This window comes from Rutilus rutilus (assembly GCF_951802725.1).
Source record: "Rutilus rutilus genome assembly, chromosome: 3".
Classification (NCBI taxonomy): Eukaryota; Metazoa; Chordata; class Actinopteri; order Cypriniformes; family Leuciscidae; genus Rutilus; species Rutilus rutilus.
In genome coordinates this window covers 53,148,913-53,175,025 of record NC_140211.1, presented here as the reverse complement: position 1 = coordinate 53,175,025, position 26,113 = coordinate 53,148,913, and the positions used below count along the sequence as shown (strand labels likewise).

The window sequence follows — 26,113 nt, the reverse complement described above, 5'->3', positions numbered from 1 at the left end:
CTTAATAGCTTAAGTTCAGATTCAGGTTTAGGCTGGTAGTATCATCCACTGACTTCTTTTAAAGATGGAAAAATATATTATCGTGCGATTTTAATGTTGGGAATACAGTATATTTTTTGAGAAGCATGAAATGTATGCTTTATATTAATTTATATTAAAAGAAACCAAATATTACATGCAAGCTGTATTTTTCATAAAGTATTTTTTTTAACTCAATGACCTCATTCTATAAGCAATCTGCAAAATGTCGTTCCATTTTAAGGAGCACAAGAAATGTACTTGTGAAGAATGGGAGAAATAAAAAACAGAATTAACTGTGCAGAAATCCTTAACAAGTCAATAAATTACGGCAATTAGTAAAAACACAACGGAGATGGCTCCCTTGAGACTGTGATGCAGAAAGCTTCAAAACGAAGGGATCATTAGTAATCTGTGCTAATGCCACCATAAGTAAAGGAAAAGAAGACGGATAAATGAGGGAATTAAAAGACGAATAATGGAACGGGGTGCAATAAACAAGGAAAAAGCAGAATAAGAAATGATTTCACTTCCTTAGGCTAGTGTTGCAGCAGACAAATATGTCAGTGGGCCACAATAGACTATACGTGCACACCTGTGACTGTATGACTGTGTGTATTTGTGTGTGAGTAAAGTGATCAATAAGAGCCTGTGGCAGTGTGTGTCTGCCAGTATGTTAGCACTACATTACGACTGGATTACAGAGATTCCGTTGCAATGTGCGTGCGTAAGTCCTGCTGAGGGAGCGTTGGCCTGGCCCTGAGACAGGCAGTCTGAGGTCCACCTGTGTGTGTGTTAAGCCCGAACCAGCTGTAACAGTTCAGACTACTACTCATCGCAGCATTTCTGGCTGTGAGAGACCGTCTGCTGTTATCTAAACACTGCGTAAAGACCTGAGAGGCCACTGTAAGCGAGTGTGTTTTTCCAGATCTGTCATTTTTGTAGTAGGACAGTCTAATCAGATCTCTAGCTTCGATTTGACACGTGAACTTGTGATGTGACGCTGTCACTCATGTCTTGCGTGTGGTCTAAGCGGGTGTAAAGACTCATGTTAGCCTCATTCACTCAGGTGCTGCTGGGAAATCTGTGTGAGTGGGCGTACGTACCGGCAGGCCACCGGAGATCCAGCAGTGTGCACCGTTCAAACACCGTCTCCCGTCACAGAGCGGATCCAAACCTAGAACACAGACACACAGAAATACAAAGAAAGACGTGTGAGACATGAAAGAAACAGATGCAATGGGACAGTATAAGGATTTTTGTTGGGATGTAAGTGACAGAGCTTCTCAGAAGGACGAGTTTGTGCTTTCACACTTTCCGCACAAGCACGCAGTGCAGCCGATGCGCCCGGGCCTGGTCTAATTGTGCTATTACTAATTCATGTTTATTAATGCAGTGATGTGTGAAGGTGACGGGGACAGATTGCCGCTGTTGCTGTGGTGCATGTTTGCATGCGCAACATCAGCTCGGGATACAAATAAGCGCATATACACACATGCACAAACACAGCTTGACTGCTTACCGCCGATGCCAGGTTGCATGTGTTTCTCAGGCCTGCTGGCATAGACAGTCGGTGAGGTAGCCGGAGGGTTGGAGGAGGGGCTGCTGATGGCCCCGTGCCAAGAGCCTCTCGTCCCCCTGTGCCCTTGGGCATCTGTTGTAGAGTTATTGTTTTCACTGGCACGCAATTAGTAACACTACACATTTATTTAGCACTGCTCTAATGCTCCATAATTAGCTTCAGGCCCCAAACAAGCACCGCCTTTCCTGCTCTCCCCGCCGCGGCAGTCGTGATTCAGCACAAGCGACGGGAATACGGGCCAGAAAAGTAGAAGAAAGCGCGAGAAAGAGAATTACTAGAGTTGCTAGCAGGGCCAGCTTGTGTGTTGGCTCAGCATTTCTTAAGAGCTCTTTAGGGGCCTGTTGGCTGAGCAGTGCGTGCGTACAGGGAGGAAAGGGCAAACACGGAGCGGTTACACTTTTATAGAATGCTTTGTGGAAAAACACCCCTGACACACACCTCAGCACTGCAGCCCTGTTTGTCACAGGGCCCAAGGGGCCGCACTGGCCTCTCACATGACTGTGAGCAATGACCTTCCAGGGCAGCAGTTTAAGAGAGTACAGCAACCCCACCTCCTCTCCTGTGCTGCTCTCTGGGAAATGGAGTCTCACACCAGCATGCATATGGGCTGAAATGCAGATGAGAACATGAAACAGAGAGAAAAGTCAGACACATAAATAAAGTGCTCATATACTTGCGAAGAAAATGCCATTCGATTTCTCCAAGAATTTTACGATAACAGCATCTCCGTAATTACTGTGTATGAAATGGTCTCCACCAATCACCATTATAGAATTTGCCACTGGATTTTGTCAAGATTTGCCAATCTTTTTTAAAGCATGAATTCCATTTGAAATGACACTTAATTGCATTAGAATGTTGCCAAACATACATATTAGATTTTGCCTGGATTTTCCATTCTTTGCAAGTCAAATAACCAATGACTGTTGGTACATTTTTGAATTTGTAATCCACTAATTCACATAACTTTTTTTTCAAGAATTCCCATTAGATTTTTTCCAATAATTAGCATTAGAATTCTTTGTTGTTGCTTTTTTAGTATTGCCAGTCTTTTTTTTTTTTTTTACAAGAATAGCCATTAGATTTTTACCAATCAATAGCATTAGATTTTGCCATTTGATTTTGTCAATAATAGTCATTATATTTTAACAGGAATTGCCAATAGATTGTTAAAATTTGCTTTCGATATTTTATTTGGGATTTTACAAATAACTCTGACCATATTTTGACAAGAATTGGCAATATTTCCATGAATTGACATTACATTAGTTTTGCCAATACTATTCATTACATTTTGCAAAGAATTACCTTCAGCGAGAGTAACTGCCATCTACTTTGGCTAGTATATCTACCATATAGATTGCTGATAAAAATACACAAAATAAATGTTATTGTTTCGTGGGTGTATATATGTAATACTAAAATGCTGTGAAGAAAATAAATACAGCAATATATGGAAACGTTATGTGCCTCAATTTTCCGCAGTGAAGCTGATGGCTCATGTGTAAATGTATATTGTTTATGGAAACAAAGGTCAAAACCAAGTTCAAGTCAATGTGCATATTGCATACATATTCATGCGCTGGCTATATCAATCTATTTCAGCTGAGGCTAGTGGGCGGAGCCCGCTGATGAGGTCAAAAGGGACACAGACACATGAATATCAGAAGCACACATTCACAGCTGCATCGTACCTGGATGCACTCATTACAGAATAAGCAAATAAACCAAAAGGTTGACATACAATTCCAAAATGCAGGTCGTAAAACTGAATTTATAATGTTGTCATATGAAATTCATTCAAAGCATGAGTTATTTTCCCAGCTGCCTGCCATTCTGAAAAGACAATACTCAATGGAATCGAATTAAAGAATTGCATTCTGTCTTATCAAAAGGGAAAGGTCCTTGTCCACAGAAATCACATTCAGCAAAACTGACCTCTGACCCATTTCATTTTAGTATGACCGCCATTATCCAGCAGAAAATTAGAAACGTGCTGCTATTGTCTGGTCCCGTGGTGAAGGCGTGGTTACGAAAAGATAAACGCAGAGTCTACAAAAGAGCAGCAACTGGACCATTCAAGAATCTTAAACTGAAAGACTACATGCTACCTGACAGAGGCATTGGTCTGCTGAGCGTGTGTGTGTGTGTGTGTGTGTTAATCTTTATGCTGTGTATGGGAAATGGTTATGCAATTTTACTTAATTTTGCAAAAAAGACTGGGTGTCCTTATGGTTACTTTTGTGTTTCTACGATATATTCAAAATAAAGAGAATGAATCATCTAAATTTGAGACTCTCAAGTGCCAAGAAGGAAGGGAGAAAGGGGGATGTCTCCGGTCTCCATGGGCAACCAGGGTTATGCTGTCTTTTCTTGTAAACATACGGAGAATAAGGACAAAGCGTCTTTTGGTAACAAAGCCATTACATGTCAATGAGTGAAGAGGTGACATGGTTCCACGCAGCTTCTCTGTATGGAAGCGCCCGGAATGCTCACTCACACACACACACACACACCCATAAATATGCAGACGGATGTAATGTCCCTCTCTTCAATATAGATCTACAAAAAAAAAAAAAAAAAAACAGTACTGCATCAGTGCACACATTCAAAATCTGAATATATAAAAACTAAATTTACTTTTTGTCCTCTGAAACAGCAGGGTATCAGACTTCTCGTCTCACATATGTATCTCCCAAAATATGTGAATATATTAGTCATATTTTTGGGTATTCAAAAGGCTAAGTACTGTCCATTCTAATGCACATGTGCTAGATGTAAGGGGGCACCAGGATGCAGACGTTTTAAATGTTATATTTCCATGATTGCTTCTCGTTCCCCATTTCCTGTCTATTGTGAGGGTGCAGGAGGCATTGTGTGGAGCGTCTGTGCGTGCGCGGGGCGGGCCGGTTCAGAAAGGACATCCCCCTGGGATCTCGGAGCAGCCCCATCTTTTATTAATCAGAGGCCCCTGCGCCACACTCCACGCTTATCACATTTAACAGCCTCAGATGGAGATGCGGCTCTGGGTGGGGTGCCTCCGCTCGAGCCATCTAGAACGTGTGTATGCGGGACGGGATGGGACGGGGGGGATGGGGTGCGGACCCATCATGCACCTCCATCACCCAGCTATTGGGCCGAATCACAATACAGCAAATTACCTTCTGCTGACAAGAAAAAATGAGCAGGTCTTCTGTATGGGGGGGAAAAAAGGATTGCCAAGAAGAGGTGACACATTGATTGCTTAGTATGCGTATCCTGCGGGCACGGGGTTCGCAGTCTTCCTCTTCTATATAAATGTAGAAGCAGGGGAACAGAGCAGGTGGAGTGGAGGAGAAATTGAAATGCCATGTTAGATTGGAGGGTCTGCTCTCAAACTGGGCGGCCCGACCAACAAATGCACAAACACAAAGGTCTTGGGCGAGCGGATGAAAAGGTAAGGTCCGTGTCGTGCACACAAGGCTCTAAGATGTCGTCCCAACACCCTTCCCTTCTTTTTTTTGCCTTTCACCCCCCCTCCCCTCGTCTCATGTATGTCGTAGCTCAGATGAATCAGTGTCAGCGGTGTTGAGAGCACTTACTGTCAACCCCAGCGCCCCGGGCCACGCCACTGATGGACACAAACTATAAAATATCACCCCCCTGGGGAGACATTGTTCAAACTCTCCCCCCACAGCCCTGAGGTGAAGAGCTCACTCTCTCTTTCTCTAACTCACTTTCTCTCGGCCTGTGCATCTGGTTTTGGATGACTTGCATGTAGATTCTCGTGGCCATTAAGCCAAAATGCAGTTTCTTTGGGACTGGGCTATTGAGATACAGCGGTGCAGCTCGAACCCTGTCAAATTGTCGGACTTCTTTGTGCTGCTCCACGCTGGAGCCTGGTTAAATGGCACAACAGGAATCGTAGATCTGAGACCTCTGACAGCTGAAGACTAGAAGACAAAAGCAGAAATCTTGATGTCCACTCCAGGTTTAAATAATGTAGCAGGGGGCATGCTGGGATTGCCATCAATCCCAGTCTCTGATGATGGCACTTATTTCAGCTGATAAGTGGAATAGAAAGCAAGAGGGAGCCGAGGCAGACTGGAAAGGGGGGGGGGGGGGGGGGGGATGCAGGGAGGGGAAAGGAGAGAAACGCCCCCCAAAACTACTCCTCCAGTCTATATGGGTCATTGGGCTTCAACTCTGCTTTTTGCATTTACAAGGTCAACAACCAAAACACTTTCTCTGTTGAAGTGTGCATGCTTCTATATGAATGTGTGAATAAATGTGTATAAGGGTCAATGACATGACCCTAGTTATCATTAAAATGGCTTCAAATTGCATATGTTTGGGGGGCCAGGGTGATATAACTGTTCTGATATCAATTACATTTTTGAACAAAATTAAAATAATAATATTAATAATAATAGAGTGAACCAAATCAGAGTAATGCAGAAAAATAATATATATACTGTAGCTGTGAGGATGTGTGTTTTATTTATTTTTTTATTACATTGGACATGCTTATTCATCACTGACCCATAAGGGTCAACATCACTGTAAATGTGTTACTTTATCTCTAATATTAGTTCTGATGCAACAGAAAGACACAAAGGGGCTGTTTACACCTGGCCACTTCATGCGTTTTCTCAGATCGGATAGCTATCCGATCGTGAAAAGACCAGGTGTAAACGCCCTCCAAAACGCATTCGAGACGGATTTGAATCCGATCGCTCAAACCACTTCAGGAGGTGGTCTGGGCCGCATTCCAGACGAAACTGGACAAGTGTAAATGCATCTGGTTGTTGAAACCACATATGCAAATTGTACTCCTCCCAGAAATGCTAAAAAAATAAACGTGTGAGAGTGTTATATGTTATATGTAATGTTATAGCCAGATATGACGACGCTACTGGAACACGCATCACCGCAGATGAGAAGCTGAGCATCTCTTCATTAAGCCAACGTGCAAACTACCACAAATCAAAGTGAAAGTAAGTCGCAGACGCTTAACACACAATCATCATCATTAAAAGTAAAGAAACGAAATGATCTTACCAGGGCTGTTGCTGCTCTCTCTTATTGCAGACTTTGATTTTGAAATATTAGCTGACGATCAATAAAATGCAGTTCATATCTGTTGCTTTTGGTGACGTGCACTCCAGTAAATCTGCATATAGCGCGGGAACTGAAGATCGGATTTAAATCCGTTTCGCAAAAACACATTTATGTGACCAGGTGTAAATGGAATCGTTTTGATAAATCAGATAGCTATGCAATCTGTGAAAACGCATGAAGTGGCCAGGTGTAAACAGACCCATAGCCACGCTTCCTTTAAAACTCATGAACGTGAACAGCCATAGCAGAGCCTGCAAAGTGTCATAAGAGACTGCATTAAATTACCTCATGTCTCAAAGAACATAATATTACAAGATAATAGACAAACTAACAGAGCTCTTACTTGCACCACCAGACTGCTGCAGATTCATTTTAGCGTTGATAGTGTCAGCTTCGGGTAGAACGTCAAACTCTGCATAGTTTTACATAACGTGCTGATGACGTGTGATGTCTGCGCGAACAGGTGCGTGGAGGTATGGAAATACACATGCTGATAGGTGAACAGGATATCGAATCATTGCATTCGGACTGAAAGCAATGATTGGACGAAAATGTTTTGGTCCTGAGACTTCCACAGACGATATATGTATTTTTTTTTAAAAATATTTAGACCACTTCTGTTATTGATTGCTATCAGGATGTGAAGAGAGTTTCAACCAGAATCACAAAAAGTGTTTATGAAAAAAAAAAAAAAAAAGCCTTCCCTACCTTTAAATATTGACAGTTGACTTCTAGTTCCCTGGAAAACTGTCTGTCGCCACTTGACTTATTGAATCAAGCCATATTAGCAGGTAAACGTCAGAAAGATTAGTGTGCATTAAGATGCTGGCAACAGCTACTGGCAGTGCATTATATTTTGTGTGTGTGTGTGTGTGTGTGTGTTGGGGAAAGTGCTCTAATTGGACCTGTTTACTGCACTGGCACACAGAGAGTTCGGGGTTTAGGTCTCGAGTGGGCGGGAGGAGGCGAACGCACTCTAAATGCACTGGATCACGAGCAAGTCACTGATTGCAATTTCTTCCTCTCTTTCCTTTCCCTTTTCTTTCTTCCCTTCTGATCAGCCTGGTTTAATAGTCTCACAGGAGCACATCTATCTAACGGTAATGTGAGAGTCAAGCCGAACTACATAAGCTAACTTGTCCAAAAGTCCTCATTACACATAAACATTACATAACTAAATGCAAGCCATCAATAGTTAGATGCTTAAAAAAAACGTAAGGTTAATTCTTCAATCGATAATGAGTCGCTCAGGAAGTCTGTAATGGGTTTATTTCAGCAAATATGAGGATATACAGAGAACAGAACATAAATAAAAAATATTACATTTTTGAAAAGAAAACCTTCAGTGTAATTGGCAAAATCTTTTAGTGTATCTTAAAAGTTCAAGGTTTCTTATTGATATTTAGATATATTACACACACACACACACACAAATGTGAGCATAATCACTCACCATCAATGGGCAAGGAAATACAAGCATGCTCTTGAAAAAAGGCAGTTTCTGTACAACATATTTGTATAGGCTTTTTTTTTTTTTTTTTTTGGATAACATTAACCCTTAAACACTTTATTGGCCCGGGACGTCATTCACTGCCCTCGCCCTCATACATTTGTTTACAGTTAGACATTAACCTTTTTAGTATTCCTTAATCTATTCATTATTAACAATATGACAAGAAAAAAAGTGTATAGGGTCGCTAGTGACCAGAAGTATGTAATAGTGTAAGTATTTTTTTTTTCTACGCAACAATAATTGAACTTCTGATGACTCAATAAGTACAATTCAACTTTATTCCCGAAGGTAGCCATGTCTGATACACAACAATGATGTGATATTTCACTCATAATTATCGCAGGCATTAAACAAAAGAATACTCAAGTATCATCAGCAAAACTTGAAATGGCTCAGCAATTTACTGCAGAGCAAGTTCTGTACGTAATCAAATATTAGTCACCGTCACTTGATGGTGGATCTGGTGAAGAAGCTGTCAGCGACCAAAATACTGATTTGACATTGAAAATTATAGTTTTGAGAATATGTTTGAGATGGCGAATATGAGCTAGATGCTGGTTGTACTGGGGAAATGAACTCTGACGATGACAGTGATGAAAGTTCCAATAAGGTAACGAAATATGCTTTATTTTATTATTTTGTAATTGTTATTACAACATCAGGAGAGTTTTATAACATTGTGGCAGTTAGAGATCCATCCGGGTTAGATTTAGAGGGGTCGGTAAAGACCCGAATATGTAATAATGATTGGCGAAACATTCATGCATTTAAGGGTTAATATAAATTGGTTCATTTTAGTGATGCAATTGTTAAAAAGCAGTTCAAATTGCTTATTTATCTTACATTTTACTTGTATAAAAGCGCCAAAAAGTTTGTACGCATACTCTTCCATTGGCGCAGCCATGATATTTTCACACCGATTTCTGCCACTATAAATCAGTTTGTTCCTCACTTTTGAGGATAAAATCCATGACATTTAGGATCAATCCAATAATACATGCCTGTTATCAACGAGCCCCCTGATTCTTATTGCACGAAGATGTCGTGAACGTTACAGGGAGAACGGAGATGTTGGTGGTTGCCTCAGCAACAGTACACAAGGTTAGAGGACACAAGTGTCAGCTGTGACTAGTGATGTCTGCGGTAAGTGTGTGTGTAGGTTAAGGCTGGTGATGTGAGCTATGGGTGTGAATGCTGAGTGATGCTGCTCCTCTAGGTGACCTTTCTACCTGTAACCCAAACGTCTGCTATCACCACCGTCCTCCATGTGCCGGGGCCCGTGGTGAATCGACACTGGGGCCGGCGCCCAGAGACTCATCCATAATTTCTGATGAGCGTAATGCCATCTCCACTTCATAATTATGTGCTATGCCTCCACCTCCAGCTCAGCCAATGAGACCCGCAGTCGCACACTGCCCTAATGAGCAGTTTCGGCGTTCAGGGTGGGTATGGACTGCAGAAATGAGTGGAACGGTAAAAGCAGAGTAGGACTTTTAGAGAAATGGGAGATAAAACGTTGTAATGTACAAAGGTGGCTGGGGCTGGGGGAGGTTTACTATAAAAAAAAAAAAAAATGGCCATACAAATCTAATAAAAAATCCCGCAGCATTCTTCATGGCGGCCATTTTCCCAACCACTATTATTAGTCATTTTTTTGATTCCGTTCTGGCAGCGGGCCACACACAGGCTCATAACAAAGTGGCGACCTAATGTGTCGCGAAGCGGTTCAAGAGGTGGACGGCGGAGGCCAGGCGGAAGAGCCGCTCTCTGTAAAGACCTGACACAACAGAGAAAAAGAGGGCCATTAAAATCAGACTCCCTAATAAATGCAGCGCCACTAAAAAATAATGGTCGGCTTGTCATGAGGGTCAGTCTCGTTTGCGAGCTCCGCGCAACCTTATTCTCCACGTTAATTTTCCGTTCCGGGGTGGCGTCGGCCTCCATGGATCCAAACACACCACATAAGAGAGTAAATAACAATATCCTGCTTCTCATCTGTAAATGGTCAATTAGTACAGACACTTTTTGTTTTAAATGTTCCATCTTTTATTGCTATTGAAATGTCAGAGTCTTATTTAGCTGTGAGATGAATAATAAATAAGGCGTAATTACGGTCCTAAACGAGCTGCATGGGTCAGTCTCTCTCTCTCTCCCTAATTAGATCTTGTAATTAGTTTTTCTGATAGATCAGGGAGGTCTGAGGGGCCCTAGTAAGTGCATGAGGGGTGAGACAACTTTGTACAGCCCCCCGTGTGCTGTTCATTAATGCCATAGCTGTGGGTGAAGCTCTTTTATGACCCCCTCCTCCCCTTCCCGCAAAGACATGACCAACCGGAGCTCATTTATAGCCTCAGATATGATTTTAGCAACTAATGGTGACAGTGTATTGCTTTTTGCAAGACTAGCTATGCAAAAATACACAGTAAAAAAGATTTTTAGAAGATTACTGAAATGCGTTTTACAAGATAAGGTAACACTTTGGTGACGTAGTTACACGTTACTACATGTACTTACTATAGTAATAACAGTAAATTATGCATAATTACAATTAACTAATCCTAAACCAGACCCTAACCGTAACTCTATAAGAAGTACACAGTTTAAAATAAAGTGTAACCAATAGCATTTCAGCCTTTCAACTAAAAATTGTTAAGGCTAATTCAATGCGTTACTTACGTTTCATGAAAGTGAAAATGTATAGCCTCTGATCTGATTTTAGCTACTGGTGTTGAAGGTGTAATGCTTTTTGTAAAACTATCTCCAAATGTTAAACTAAATTTGCACATTTTTCTGAAGAAAATGTCTGCCCAATGCAAACCCCGCTGCCTCAATGTTAAGCTGTTTGCCGGGGTAGTTGCCAGGTTGGTTTTTAGCATGTTGCTATGCAGTTGTTAGGGTGTTAAGGATGGCTTCTCACGATCCTCAGACAAAAATCGGCAGTTTGATTGCTTATAATTGCCCAACACTCTTAAAGGTATCACACATAATCGCTACCATCAAGTCATAATTACCTGTGGGAATCTGGACTTTCTTTAAGCCCCAAACTTTTAGAGCTGAGGAGTGAGTAAATTACGGAATCAGGTCAGAAGCTATTTGTATTGATTATGATACATTGTTATTATGTATATTGACAGAATCATGAATGCACACCGGTTTTTACGTTTATTTGTTTGTTTAAGAAGGGTGATGTGATTCTAATGGCTGCTGAAAAACCAAAGAATAATAATATTTCAGTACTGTATTTCTAATCAAATAAATGCAGCCTTAGTGAGCTTAAGAGTCTTCTTCCAAACTTTTAACTAAAAATAGCAGTATTAATAGCTGTATTTTGGGGAAACTTGATCAAACCACATTTCCCACCATTCTCTGTGCCAGAAAAAAAAAATATATATTTTTTTTAAATATTTTTTTCTGTATTAACACTAAAAAGCTTCCCTCTTTTCCACTTCTCAAAGACAATACAACAAAATATTTAATAATATTTTGGTATTTACAGTAAAATGTACCTTTTTGCAATACAACATGAACACAATAAGTACACTGTACCTAATAATTATCTTTATTTTTTTTTGACAAGTACATAGCATTTAAAGACACCTAAAATAAAGTGGGACCATTGCCATTTTTTTATGATATATGTTATAATATTTATAGATGCACTTTATTTTTCAGTACGTGCACTTCCAATGTACTTACAGTGTACTTACCCACACAAGTACTGAGTAATGTAAGGTAACTACATGGGTTAATAAAGTGCTACCATTATTATATTATATTATATTATATTATATTATATTATATTATATTATATTATATTATATTATATTATATTATATTATATTATATTATTATATTGTTTTGTATTAACACCTAAAAGTTTATTGTCTTTGTCCAGAAATGAGAAAGAAAAGGAAAAGTCAATTTTACTCTGACTTAAATTATGGATGGAGAAATGTAAGCAGGAACTTCCTAGGAGGACTTGAATGCAAAATTAATAGTTTGTGTTAAGGGCTTCAAAAAGCTAAAGTATAAGTAATAGTAAAAGTGGCGAGCGTATTTGGAAGAACTCTTAACAAGCTGATAGTTGAAGAGAAATTAAGTGCATAGTCATAGAAACAGAAACAAACAGGACACACATTGAGATGCATGAAGGGAGCATTAGGCAGACAAAGAAATAGAAAGGCAAAAAGACAATTAACATGAGAGCCCCAGGTCAACAGCACTAACTAAATGTGTCCTGCTGTGGGAAATAAAACAGCGAGACGCACGTTTGTGGCTGCGGCTTTATACGAATCTGGTCTGGGCTGGTAAAAATGTCTGCCCAGTTCTAATTATAGAAAGCCTTACACACTTCAAGAAGACACACACACATATACACACACACAACCCCCCCAACACCTTTCCCTTTTTCCCCTTTCTCTCTCTCTCTTTGCACCTCTCTGTTGGCCAGGCTACACTAGACATCTCTCCCTAATCAGCAGGCTCGCCGCACAGACCCGTTGCCATAGTAATATGCTGGCTGGTCGACATGGCAACCGCTCTGAGGTCCACTATTAAAATGATGAGAGAGGGAGCGAGAGAGACTGTCCAAGATAGCGCAGGGGCATAGAAATATGAGCGAAGAAGGGAAAACAGCAAAGAAAAACGAATAGAAGAAGAGGGGATTCGTGGGGAGGGAACGGAGGAACGCCGCACACGCCATTGTGTTCACACATCCTGATACAATGTGTCGAAACAATGCCATTAAGCTAATGCATGACGTCAGTGGATTTACAGCGAGCACATATAAATTCATACACATGAGACATGCCTGTGCACTCTCCTCTTAATCTAGAGAAAGGGATCGTAAACTAATATAGCGTTTTATTTCGCTGCTTAGGTCATTATTGCCTGTATACTTCAGACACACCTGTAGTATGAATGAATATTTATGAAATATAAAGCGTTTTTTTATAGACTGCAGGACCATTATCATTATAAGCCGCGATATATGGGTGATCAAAATGACGTGAGGGTTGCTGGTCTCAAAGTCACCATCAAAATCATTAAATCAGACTTAAAGAAACAGCTAAAGAAAGAATGAAGTTCAATACAAATGAAGGTCTATCCATGCCGTATGTGGCATCCAACTTGAAATTAAATATATATTAATAAAAATTTGAATTTACAATTTTGTATTTCAAGTAGTTATTTTTTTACTATTGCAATACTTAATATCAAGTTAAAAAATGATTGTGTAATTTAAAAAAACAAGCATCTACTGTGTCATTTTATTTATATTATGACACTTGAAGGGATAGTTCACCCAAAAAAGAAAATTCTGTATGTCGTTCCAAACCCGTAAGACTTTCATTCATCTTCGGAACACAAATGAAGATCTTTTAGATGAAATCGGAGAACTTTCTGTCCCTCCATTGACAGCTACGCAACTACCACTTTGACGCTTCAAAAAGTTCATAATGGGATCGTAAAACTAATCCATATGAATTGAGACTCGACTAACTAGAACTAGCTTGTCATATTTCCCAAAAAGTGTACGTCTACTTAATTAAAGCTGCAATGATATCTGTCTCCAGAGGAACATACTAAAATGATTACATATTTATCCTATTTTATGAGAAATTCGTTTGATTTTTAACTTTTACACATGTGGGACCCCAAACGTAAAACAAAGTCAATTTGAACAGAACATGAGGTTTAATTCATCAGGGTATCGGTCTGACTTCCTCTTTTTCCAACTCTTTGTTTATCTGTCTGTCTCTGTCCCTCTGCATCCTGTCTTATCTTCCTCTCCCTCTTCTGTACCGGTTCCACTCATTCACTTTCTCTCCCCTTCTGTCCGGTCGTGTCTATCTCTTCCTCATAAAAGTCATGTCACAATGAGTGGATGCCACTCGGGCTTCAAACACACTCAGGCAGTTTGTGTCAGCGCACGTGACATTCCAGACAGGGTCTGTCTCATTGAGCCGGGTTTTATGAACGATGTCTCATTGATGTCCCTCTGTCCTCTCACATTACCACACTAGTGCACCATTCACTGACAATTACAATGAGTTTAAACAGAGTAAGAAAGTGCGTCATTCTCTTAATGCAATTACAGGATGTGTGCGCACAGAAAACACACACACAAACATGTATTTGTGTGCTACAGGGTAAGAGAGCAAGTGGAAAATGTTCATTTATCATGCCTACCCTCACCTCACCCAATCTGACACTGGAACAAAAGTTTAATTCATCAAGATAACCTATATGTAGAAATACAGTATTGGACACTTCACTTAAAATGTATGAATGCCGATTAAAAACATAAATAACAATTATTTAATAAAAGAGAGCATGAGTCTGGAAAAAAACAGACTTTAAATAGACATTCAATTCATAATCTTCATTCATCCATCAGACTGTTTACATCGTCAGACATTAGCATATGATGTAAATATGTAATTTTTCTTTAGTTTCCTATACACTTTTTTTTTTTTTTAAGCATTGTCTGCTTTTGGCTCAGAAACATTAAATTAAGTTTTGAGCATCATAGTGGTAATAATGACACCAAACAGACTTTTCACAGGAAATTGTTTTTTGCAAATGAGTGTGTTTAAATTGGATTGCAATGTATGAAGTGGTTTGCAGAATAATTTTGAATTGGATTGCAAAACTTCTAAACATCTGAATATGATGCATGCCGGTAAATATCATTAAGCTTGCGTTTAAAGAGACTTGGTAGGAGGTACTTTGGTGCTCCAAATGAAGCGTGGTACTTGGCTTGAAGAGTCTGCAAAACATTGATATAATGCAATGGAACGTTTTACAGTACGGCATAAGTTTCCAAATACTTTTTAGGGTCACTGTACACACAAAATGTTTCACCTGCGTTTCCATTCAAAACTTCCAGTGATGGTTCTTTAGAGCCGTTTGGAATCTTTCTTAAATTTCAGACTGTAAGCGTGCCTCACTTCATTCACAGTCTGACAGTCATAACCAGTGCTGGCTGAACAATTAAAATGGTACGAGACTCATTAAAATCAGGCCGCATGGCCAATTTCAGATCTGAAATAGTCAGCTCAGGGTTGAGATATCAAGGGCCCCGTTTACACTTGGTATTACGATGCGTTTTGGTCGATGTATAAATGTATAAAAAAGAAAAAAAATTGACCAAATAAGCTAGTGCAATTTACATGTGAGCGCGACCAGAGACGGAGAGCACCAGCTTTCGTTAGAATGGTGAGAGAACATTGTGCTTGGTATGTTTTTCATCCTCAAACTAAACTTGGGTCTCCAGCCAAGAAAGTTTGAATCCCGTCTGGCTAGTGCACTTCCCATAATGTTGTTTACACATTAGGTCAGTAGGCGGAGAGTAGACGGTCTTTTGTGGCTATGTAACACATTCGACCACATGACCGTTTACACTACGAAAGCAATCCGGTCAGATGTGTTTTTGACTACCTCTGGGAGTGGTCGAAAGTGGACAAGCTCAAAATGTTTTAGACCCCGTTCACACCTGTATTTAGCGTCGTCCACTTGTGATCCGATCGACCAAAACGCATCTTAATGCCAGAAGTAAACAGGGCCAAGATGTGCATCTGGTAGAGTGGTCTTAATCGGACATTGTGCATGTATCAAGCATTGCACTGGAGCATGACTACCGGGACATAAAACAGGTATGCACATGCATGAAAACGTGCACACACACGAGCATACCCTTTCAGTCAACTGCCGCTTGCACACATAAGTGTATGTGAGCCCAGAGTGATATCTTTTGTTCGACGTGGGGCCCCATAATTAGTATTGATCAGCCCATTATGGTGTATTAGCCTCCAATTGGATTTCCCTAAGTTTAAAGTCAAGTTCATTGGCTGGCAAGTGACAGCAGTTTAAGTGAGACATTGAGCACCCCACCAGGCCATAGAACAATGGAGAACTGTTTCAGACAAGAGCCATCAAGCCACGGGCAAACCATTACACTACAGAGAACAGAGCGGATCACGCTAACAATAGCCTCAAATACAAAATTCCATCTATTTCCCTGATAGATGGCGGCGGGATGGTAAACTGATTTGAGACTAAACCATTAATGCTTCTGAAGAATGCATCAAAGTCAGGAATAAATGAAATAGGAAGAGGAGACGGGAAAAGACAGAATGTATCCGCCACTGTGTAAGCGTTTCACACGCCTTCTGTTCTCCGTCAGCGGCCTTCTGTCGAAATGAGATTTGACGTTCTCCAGCTTTGAGAACAGCTCCATCTGCACTGCCTCGGTGCGGCAAACCGCTGCCTCGCAGACCCCCGTTCGGAAGGGGATCGTGTTTGTACAGATTCAATTAGAAAGTGCAAACAAAGGAAGCCTTTGACAGACTGCCGTAATACAAAAGCTTAGCAAGGCCTGAGAAAGCATCCTATTCATTAACGCCCTCAAGTATTTAATAACTTGCCCGGCTCTGCTACGCAAAGATGGATATACAGATCGGGACAGATAAGGGAGGCGAGAAAAAGACCAGGAGAAAGCAGACGGACATGGACTGTTGATTACACTCTGCTGCCTGGTCACATGACCACTCCACCACAACTATAAGGAATTACTGTATTCGCTGGTCTAGCTGGTCCCCGTGGAGTAATAGAGGAACAAACTAAAGACAATGACAGGGTCCCCTCCGGTGCGCACAACCCACCCCAATTAGGCCCCAGCTGGGCCTTTCTATCCAACCAGGCCTTGCTAAGCCTGCTACACTCCCAATTAAAGGGGGCCCAATTTGTCAGATCCCCAAGTCCTCACAACTCGCCACCCTACAGTGTCCTCCACCCCTGCGCCCAGGTATCGGTCTTCATTTAGAGCTTGGTGCTCAGCATTAAATGGAAATCAATGGTGTAAGTTTAGCAAAGAGTTAATTACTGCTGGGCCTCCGATTGATCCGGGCCCCGAGTGTTGGCAGCAGAGAGGGGCCATTTGTCTCATTCATCTGCCATTAAAAATGAGACTATAGGAGGAGGAAGAGATGGAGATACAGAGCGGAAAAGAGGAGGGGGATAGTGGGAATGGTGCATTTGATAGTATAATCATGGCAGCGTGAATGTGTTCTATTTCTATAACACAAAAGCTTGCAGATATATACCTAACAAAACAAATCGGAGAAATTGGCTTTTCTAGGTTGCTCTAATAGGGGTATTTAAAATCAAAATATGATGGCAGTGAAGGGTGAACTTTTATCTCACTGACTCAATACTAGTCCTGTCAAATTCACCATAATGGCTTTTATTACAGGACATGGTGCCAGTTTTAGTAAACAAATGCCTACTGCAAAAAGAGAACAGAAAATGTTACTCATAAATTGGATGTACATATCTAGAATAGCAACTATGAAACCGGTATCAGTGCAATGTTCTGTATAGGTGCTATTTCCAGTGTTTATCTAGTGATTGAACAAAGAATTCTGATTAGTTTTCTTTTAAATAAATGGACGGACAAATTCTATGAATATTCACGACTTCAGCACATCCTGTTTTCACAAAGATGTAGAGCGAAAGTGCATGTTTAATTATACGAGCAGATCTGAATTGTACACCATAATGCATTTCAGCAGCTGGCCTGCTTTCTTTGTGAATTTTGTGAATGTGCCGTTCCCTGTTTTGCAGCATCCTTCCAATTAAAAACGTCCTTGAGCTGCTGCTGCTCCACGGCCTTTGGCTGATTGCTGAGTAGAGTCCAAGCAGTGCATGCAATCAGCGCCACGAGGAGCAAGACGCTGAGTGAAAAAAGTGCAAATACACATGTCCTGTAAAACAGGGATCTTTGAGTGCGCGCACGCTCAGGTTTGGGGGTTGGGGCTGGACTCCTGTTCTGCAATTACAGCCCATCCTGCGTGGGCCCCTTCAGTCCAACACTTAAGGGTTGCTGTGATTCCTGACAGAGAAGGTTATTAGTTTTTATTGAAGGAAATAGGTGCTGGGCGGCTTGAAATGGTGCAGTAATGCGAGGGGGGATGGAGGGGGTACTCCTGACCCTGCTCTCCCTTGGGTCCTATAGAGTCGGCTGAATGTCAGACACGTTGAGCCCATCACGCCGTTCACGATTCTTCTCCAGCGTCCCCCATTCCTCGGGGTCAGCGTACCTCTCGATGGCCTTGAACTCAACCTAACCAACCCTTCCACCACCACTCTCTCTTTCTTTCTTCAGTCCCTCTTCATGCCTGGAAACCTTTTGGCTTTGACATTTTCAGCTTCTGTCAGCCCCTCATTACGTCTCGGCCCTGTCACTTTACTAATCAATACGTCTGCATTCATTAATTAGCCCTTCTTACAGCGATGTATAGGTTTTTTAATCAGAAAACTCTGTCTTTTAAACACTCTTGGCCATTTTTATCTTACCACTGGGGGAAGCAGTGTTGTGCAGGACAGGGTAACTTTTATTCATGCACCACCAAAATGTGGCCATTTTTGGTATATTAATGTTTTTGAATGATGCAACATACTGAAGTGGCCATAGCCTCAATATTTTATACTCTGTATGTATATAATATAACATCTTTATTCTATTTTTGAGCCATTAGCCCCACCCCTAAACACTCCTCAACAACAACAACAACAACAACAACAAAACACTAACAAGACAGATGCTCACAAGATGCTCACACTCAAAAAAAGTGTTAAAAAAAGCACCAAAAATGTTTTCAATTCAATTTCAAGTCTTATACAGCTATAGATGTGTATAAAGAACTGCAAGTAGTAATTTACTGTAAATCGTACCCTCACAACTCTTTTTCAAAATGATGTTAAAAACTTGCCATGTCAATCAGACACAAGATGTAAGAGAAATACATGTGACATCACTGATGTCAAACTAACAATGTTTCTGGAAGCGGTAAATGCTTGAATGAGTGTGACCGAGACTTGCAATATGGACAATTTTAAAATACTTTTATGATTAAATAAAGCTGTCTGCCATGGGAACTATATACAATAAACGATATATAATAAGATTAAAAAGCAATTATTTTTATTGTATGGATTATGGATGCATTAACTGTACATTTGTGTGTTCATTTCCCTGTTCATCTGGGCTAGAAAATAACTAATTATATAAAAGACACTGCCTTCACTTTTTTTTTTTTTTAGCTTGTAAAATAGCTACCCTATAAATGTACAATTTAAAAAAAGGTAGCTACAGTAGCTTGACTATTTTTTCTCTGTTGCTTGTCAATCAACAAACTAAATTTACATTTAAATATTTAGCAGACACTTTTATCCAAAGTGACTTACAAATATGCAACATGACAAGCGATTTTTTCCCACAATATTCATAATACACAAAGCCAGGCTTAGTAAAAAAAATTATAAAAACTAGATACTTCACAAATGTCAAGCGTCTTTCCCAACACATGCAGAGTAAAAATGGACCCAGAAACACAAGCTTTTTTTTTTCCCAAAAGCATCCGAACTGAGTGTTTGCCTTGCACCCTGTAATGACCATTCCTCTATGTCTCCTCACGTGTGTGTGTGTGTGTGTGTGTGTGTGTGTGTAAAACAGACCAAAAGGGGACGTAGAAGGCCATATTTGCCTTTGCACAGCAGCCGGTGGTGTGTGTACACTGTGGTGTGTGACGTTAGTTCAGCATGTGTAAGCTATGATGTGTCTATGCTGCTGATGAAGTGAAGTGTGCACGTCTATGTCCAGAGAGCACGTCCATGTGGCAGCCATCTTGTATCCATCTTGTTTCCTTTCTGATACAGAAGATCAAGTAAGTGTGAGTGATCAAACAATACATGTGCATGCTTAATGTGTGTATGTGGGTGTTGCCTGCTGTGCTCATTAGTATTCTAGGCAGGTGCCTCTGCCACTGACTCTCTGCTCAACCAATAATAATGGCCTGATGGGAGTCTGATGGCCACAAGGCTTTCTCATGTGCACGCACACCGTAAAACACACACGTACACATATGCATCCGAAATATAATTCACAAACCAGTCCACATTTGATTTACACAGCCGCTATAGACAATGAATGGTGTATAATGATATATAGTTTCCAAGGTTATATATAGTTAATAAAAACTAACATTTTTGACCATTTATTTTTAGTGACAGCCGGTGTTGGGGGTAACGCATTACAAGCAACGCAAGTTACGTAATCAGATTACTTTTTCAAGTAACTAGTAAAGTAACATATTACTTTTACATTTACAAGAAGAGTTGCTTTTTCAGATAAGTAATCTTAGTTACCTGTCCCCATGTTGAGAGAAATCAAGAGTAAGTGCAGAGACGTTGTGTGCGCTGTGTGAACATGATGGTTATTGTAGTTCTAGACTAATGTGAGCATGCATTTACTCATCTCACTTGCACAAAAACAGATTCAGTATTCCTCAAAATAAAATAAAAACAATGAAATGCAAACTCAGATTATTACACAAACTTGCAATAATTAAATGTTGAATTACATAAATATACTTTATGTATTTAATCTCACTTTATTAACCACTGTCTTTGCTGCTGACCTTCGATGAACCAATTCAACCATACTAATAGCCAAAATGCCTTTAGATAAACATCTAAACTAAGATAAACTAATATGTGTTTTTTTTTTTTTTTTTTAGCTTGTAAAATAGCTACCCTATAAATTTACTATTTAAAAAAAAAGGTAGCTACGGTATTTTGACTATTTTTTCTCAGTTGCTTGTCGATCAACAAACTAAATTTACATTATATATTTAACAGACACTTGAAAGTTGAACTTTTTTCTCCTGCATCCTGTTCTTCTGCGATCCAGAATGGCAGCAGCTGAAAGGTTTGTTGGAGCTACTGTACAGGTGTGAATGTGCATTTCCTTGACAATTTTCCACAAGTTGGTATGATTCTTTAGGGTGTTCACGTAAAGTTTGTAATATACTTTGGTTAAAATTCCTCAATTCACACCACAATACAACAACACCCTTTTTACCTCCTCAAAAACAGCTTTGTTTCACAGTGACCTGTTTTGGTGCATGTCTCTTTAAATGATAATGAGCAACTGCTCACCCCACCCCTCTCTTCCATGGGGGGTGTCGAATGGCTGAGGGCAGAAATATGCTAATACGGGGCAATCCGTCAGTGGTCGTGGGCGGAGCATGAGCATTATGACTTCATAGTGCTCAGAAAATCCAAACGGCCTGATTATTGAGAGTGTTTAGACTTTTTGAGGATTATAAAAAAAGGAGTGAATGGATTTTTTTTTTTTTTTTTACACACACTGCAAAGACTCATTTATATGCAAACACCATATAAAAGTGAATTTTGCATCCGATGACCCCTTTAAGCTTGAGGCTTTTTCATTTCACTTTTGGGGTGAAAGGGCCTTTACATTTGCCACAAATATAACTTTTTTTTGTTACTGAAAACAAACAAACAAACAAGCCCGCAAAAGTACTTTCCATAAAAAGTAACTAAGTAACGTAATTAGTTACTTTTTTAGGGAGTAATGCAATATTGCACTACTTAAAGTGACTTTCCCCAACACTGGTGACAGCAGAGCAATGATGATAAATAATGGATGAATGGTATGGGTAAATGTTGCTAGCTGGATTCAAATACAATATGCCCACATTAGCACCACAGATCAACGTATCTAACGTATGCTTCTTGCACATCTTGCAGCACTTTCAAAGTGAAATGTGCAGTGAATGGCATTAAAAGTGCATTCAGTTTTCTCAGAAACAGATACTTCTGGCAGCATTTTATCAGACTGGTCGTAGTACGTATCACGGCAGTTCGGAAATGAAATGTCCAATGAGTGCCGCTAAAAGGTTAATGATCTATCGCATTCAAAAGTAACTTACCACCTACACTAAACCTAACCTATAGTATTAAAGGGATAGTTCACCCAAAAATGAAAATTCTGTCATAATTCTGTCATTTACTCACCCTCAAGTTGTTCCAAACCTGTATGAGTTTCTTTGTTCTGCTGAACACAAAGGAAGATATTTGGAAGAATGTTTGTAATCAACAGATCTCGGTCCCCATTGACTTCCATACTATGGTAGTCAATGGGGACCGAGATCTGTTTGGTTACAAACATTCTTCCAAATATCTTCCTTTGTGTTCAGCAGAACAAAGAAACTCATACAGGTTTGGAACAACTTGAGGGTGAGTAAACAATGATAGAATTTTCATTTTTGGGTGAACTATCCCTTTAACAAAAGCAAAAGTGAGTTAAAACACATTTATGAAGCAACCATGACATTTTCGCTTGGTTATTGAAGTCTTTGCTCTTTTGTCGAACCGCGTTTCACTGGATTTGTACCTGAGTGCTCACAAGCAAAGTGATGTACCAGGTAAACTACCGAGCAAGTTTACTATGTCAGAAAAGCCATACATATGGAGCTGGTTATGTCATGCAAACGTCAAACTGTATTAGTTTACAAATCACGCGACTATGGTAATAGAGTTTGAGGTTATAAAACATAATATTGTGGAAGGAATTTAAAAAAAAAAAAAAACTATTTATTAATTGATAATCTGCGCCTGAATTCATAATTTGTGTGGAAAGAAATAAAAGTTGTCGCCCTTTTACTGCCATTAGTGTTCTATTCAGTGGGAAACTGTAGTAAAGTATAGGTACGTTTTTGAAGTTATGCAAAAATGTAGGTGGAGGCTCATTTTTTTTCAATATGACTATGTTTGAAAGTACACAGCCGCTCCAAGTCTCTGGCAACACGATTTTCTCTCAATCATACATTTTATAATTTGAAAATTAAATTCTAAATCAGTATAACATAACATCAAATAAAACCAGTGGACAAAAACAATGGACTGCGATAATAGATACAATTTTGGCATTTTGGGGTGGTGCTTTTTCCTCGATACCTCTTGGGACACAATTTGATCAATTTATTCATCCTACAGAGTTAGTGAGTAAGCAATTAAACAAGAGGGTTGGCTCTTTTTCGCTCTCCGCTGAAGTTGCCGCAGTCATTCGGACTGTTTAATTGCCTTTTCCACAAGCGACGCAAGTGAACCGCTGCCCCTCTTAGCTGATGGGCAGGAAGTGAAGAGAGGAGAAAATGAATGTCACTACACAGCTTGTAAATTAAAACAAGGCCGACAACAGGCTCTAACTTAACCATGGAGAAGATTGGCCTGTGTCTGGAGTATTACTACTCATTTAGAATCCCTGCCCACCGCAAAAACCTTATTAGTGTGTGGTGTGTTGTACTAAGTGAGTGTGTTATTAAAACTCTGAAGTATTTCTTCCTAAAACCAGCTCCAAATACAGAAAGAAGGGGCCAAACGCAACAAAACTTGCACAAAATATATGTAGCTTTATCTCCATGCGCTCTGTCTTTGTCTTTATGCTCTCTCTCTTTTTGACCGCAGGCTAAGTGAGTGCCGGGCCGGGCCGGGCCGGGCTCCCTCAGTGGCGGCTAATGTTCCTGACCCAGCACTCCCTGAGCCACCTCCAGCCCTCCAGGCCTTTGAAGGGCCGGCCCGCTCTAAGGTCTCCTGACGGCTGGTGAGGAAATTTGCAGGAACAACTGGAAGAGGCCTGTGTTTATTCAGCTCCCTTTAATGAGGAGAGAGAGGGATTATCACTGGCCTGGATCTCCCCTGGAACGAGAAGGAGGGGAAAAAAACAAAACACAAAAAAAGGAAACCGAAAGAGAATACGGCCGCTCCACATGTTGTTCTACCTCTGACCACTCCAGCAGATTTTCGACACAAGTGAGGGAGAGGGAGAGAGGGAAAGGGAGGAGGGGGGAAAAGGAGAGAAGGGCCTGCTGTGCCTGTGTATTTCTAGGCTGCTTTCACATCCAGATGTTCCTATTGCAAAGCCAGTAGTGAGGAGAGAGAGAGAGAGTATTAGGACATGGTTTGGCTGGTTTAGGTTGAAGAAGGTGGTGGTCTAACACCTGGCCCTGCCACAAGCATGAGTGGTGTTTATCACACGGTGCTATCTGAAGGGAAACGGGGGCTTCCTGAGTCAGTTATACTAGCTGTAATGTATTATTATTGCAGTGTTTTACACATAGTTTTATTGTGATTGTAACCGAAGCAAAGAATGGTGTAAGTTGGCGTAAAGATCCCTCACGTGAAGTGCTAATCACACAGACAGAGCAAAGACCAAAATCATTTCTTCATGTGTGAGGATTAAGTTTAAAGCGCAATGCATCAGAGGTTATGGAAAACTTTCATGGGGTCATACACCTCAGGGTTGCGTGAAATTCAAAACTGTCTCTTTCAGTACACACACCTCTGGAAGTTGAATAGGAAATCAATTGGAATGAGTAGGAATTTACGGATTTGTTACTCAAAGAAATGTAAGGTAATGCATTCTTGTAAATGAAGTATTCTTACAAATATATATATAAATTATTACTAATGTATTGGTTTTCTGTCTATTTCTGTCTAGAAAAACGAATTGATATCTATCTATCTATCTATCTATCTATCTATCTATCTATCTATCTATCTATCTATCTATCTATCTGTCTTCTTAAAGGCACACTATGTACGATTTTTGGATCAAAATATCCAAAAACTACTAGAACAATGTTATATATTTTGTTGATTTGTGTACTTACATTATCCCAAATGTTTCTAAGAATGTTAAAATCCAGAGAAATAAGCAGTTTTAACCAGGACATGAACCATGTCCGTGCGTCGCCTATCAATGACATCATACCTGCGTTACCCTCGATTTCCAGATATATTTTGTATAAACCATGGAAACGTGTAGAAACCACGTAACGAGTTCTGTTGCATGTAGAGGTGAAGACAACAACTCCCATAATTCTGCGAAATCAAGGTGTCATCAAGCTACGCCTTTGTTTTGAATAAACGACCTCTAGTGGCGAAAAATTACGTAGTGTACCTTTAATACAATTGTATAAAAAATAATATATATATATATATATATATATTTTTTTTTTATTAAGCTATTATTTTGAAATAAAACTTCTCTAAAAACGTCTCTATCACCCCACCCCATAATCGTTTGATTCATCTGTTGCATATAGAATGCACATCTCTAGTAGATTTAGTTGCTGACAGCAAGCTGACCGAGTTCTCTTAAACAGTGAGACAGACTGCGCCAGTGGATCAATAGCAGTGTCTATTGTCCACTCATTGAGGAGGGCATTAGGACTGTTCATGCTGTATCATGCGTCCTTCACTGATGCAGGTCAGAGGTCAGGAACTCTAACCCTACAACACACAGCTTACACATGAGTCCAACTCGATCGCCAGAGGCTGTAGCTCTGAGCTGTGCTGAGCAACTGCCCCTTCCTCCACTCCAGAGTGGAAGAGCAAACAACCCACCGCTTCATAATCCACACGACAAGATCAACCTCAGACATGCAGGATGACCTTTGGCATTTGACCTCCATCCAGTGTCTCCAAGTTCAAGGCTAGGCTGGGGTGAGATACAGATTGCTTAGAAGAAGAACTTGAAGAGCAGTCATATGGCTAGCAAAGACCCACAGACCAACATCGGTTTACAAATGAAGAGACTGTTAGCCTGTGTGTGTGTGTGTGTGTGTCGTTTGCTGGAAAACATGTTGCCAAAACACTTTCCTTCTCCATCTGGCTCCCCTTTGAGAGCGCAGGCCTGTTGGTTTACAAGTCTACCACTTCAGAGCCATAAAACTGCACTTGAGTGGATTAATAAATTAAAAAAAATAATAATAATAGAATGCCTCTTCATTGGTGTTGATTAGCAAAACCACATAATGTCGATATCCAATTATGTGAGATTGCCTCAACATCTGTTTTTTACACTGAAAGTGTCTTTAAAATTCTCATAAAAGAGAGGCTGATATTTATATGGTAATTACTTGCTTGCATTTAAAACAGTGGGGCTTCAATATAAAGTATTAAAAAAGCAGCACTCCTTTTAGTATCATACGTCTTAAAGGCAAAATTGTTTTTTTCAAGCAAAAGAG

The 26,113-nt window shown here is 40.1% G+C and overlaps 1 protein-coding gene across 1 annotated transcript in view; it reads right to left on the bottom strand.

Moving 5' to 3' along the window:
- The window catches only part of zfhx3b (zinc finger homeobox 3b), a 225,595-nt gene that overhangs the window by 181,931 nt on the left and 17,551 nt on the right, over positions 1 to 26,113 (bottom strand). Inside the window, exon 3 of the mRNA XM_084403785.1 lies at positions 1,125 to 1,195. The gene's annotated coding sequence lies outside the window, so the exon portion shown is untranslated. The remainder of the gene's footprint in view (positions 1 to 1,124; positions 1,196 to 26,113) is intronic.